The sequence below is a fragment of the Tupaia chinensis genome, unplaced genomic scaffold, assembly GCF_000334495.1.
Source record: "Tupaia chinensis unplaced genomic scaffold, TupChi_1.0 Scaffold000646_1, whole genome shotgun sequence".
In the NCBI taxonomy this organism is placed as follows: domain Eukaryota; kingdom Metazoa; phylum Chordata; class Mammalia; order Scandentia; family Tupaiidae; genus Tupaia; species Tupaia belangeri.
Window position 1 is genome coordinate 1,254,130 of NW_006160167.1, and position 1,373 is coordinate 1,255,502.

The 1,373-nt window shown below is 51.3% G+C and overlaps 1 protein-coding gene across 1 annotated transcript in view; it reads left to right on the plus strand.

The window, feature by feature from the left end:
- Positions 1 to 914: 914 nt before the first annotated feature.
- The window catches only part of COX6C (cytochrome c oxidase subunit 6C), a 14,043-nt gene continuing 13,584 nt past the window's right edge, over positions 915 to 1,373 (plus strand). The window contains exon 1 of the mRNA XM_006159711.3: positions 915 to 1,012. The gene's annotated coding sequence lies outside the window, so the exon portion shown is untranslated. The remainder of the gene's footprint in view (positions 1,013 to 1,373) is intronic.

Below are 1,373 nucleotides of genomic sequence, written 5' to 3' on the forward strand. Positions count from 1 at the left end.
AATTACCGCCTGGACACATCCCACATCAACATTGTCAGGTGGCCTCTTGATAAGAGGCCTGAAGAGGCTTTTGAGCCCCAAACCCACTTCTGACATTCAATTAGTACTCTTCTATGTGGCTGAAAGGTTTCACTCCTCAGATGTCTGTTATTGAGAACAAAGACTCCCTGACAGGAAAGCAAGATCTGTCCTCCTAGATAGCAGAGCCTGGCAAATAGTATAATAGATAATCAGTATATGTTGAGTCAGAATCATGCATCTTTTATGTCTCAGTGTTTCTTCCACAGTGCTTGCTGAGTTCACGTGATGCCTTGCAATTCCAGGTTATTTAAATAAAAACTAAACCCAGCACTTTAGTACTTACCCTTCTACACCACTTTACATGAGTTTCCAGTTGTCTTCCTTTTGTTAAGAATCCACCCGCAGTACCGCCCCTTCCACCAAAACGTGCAAAGCTTTGTCAGGCAAATTCATTGCTTCCTTGCTAGCTGGGTCACCTGTCTGCAATTGTGCCCAAAGTGAGATTGGTGTTAATGTGTTTATATCTGTCTTATCTGCTGGGCTCTGAGCTCCTACATGTAGGGTCCCCGCCATTTACCCAAACTAAGCGTCTACTCATGTAATGTAGTTACAAAGAAAGCGTTGGTTTGTGTGCATGGTTTGGGCTGTCCTGGGGCCCAGGATGATTTGTACTGCATTTGTAGAGTACATCAAAATTAGTCTCCACATGTTAAATATCTTTGGACGCTCCAATAAGTCCATAATTCTGTGTATGAGTAGGGTCAATATCTCCACTTTACTAAGGAGAGACAGTCTCAGGAAGTCAAGCCCTTTTCAGCAAGGTCACACAGGACCAGGCAGGTGCACTCCAACTGAGACTGCCAAGCGGCGCGCCAGGGGCGTTTTGAGCTCCTTCGGCTACCGTCGTCCGGTCCTTTCCGCGCACTCTCCTAATGCGCCTGCGCGAGTGCCGTCCATTTCTTCTTCAGCCGGGAAGGACGTTGCTGCTGAGGTGAGTCCGGGTCGCTTTCGCGTTTCCCTTTGGGGTTCTCACAGGTGCCGCCTTCCGCGCTGCGTCTGCCTTAGTTGAGTCGCCACCCCGTGTCTCAGCCGTGGTGGAGCCTGAGGCCCACGGCAGCCGCCCACGCCCCTGCTGCGGAAAGGGGGGGAAGGCCCAGGGGTCGGGTGGGCTGCGGCGGCCGGGTGGAAGCCGCGGTGGCTGTGGGGCCTCGAAGCTCCAGTGAGCTTCCGAGTCGGCCGGCTGGGGCCCGGTTCCCGCTGCGTTTTTCTCTGTGTGACCTTGGTTAGGTCATTCGACCTCTGCAGGCCCAGTGAAAAACGTGTTTTTTTTTTTTTTTTTTTCTCCCGGTCGG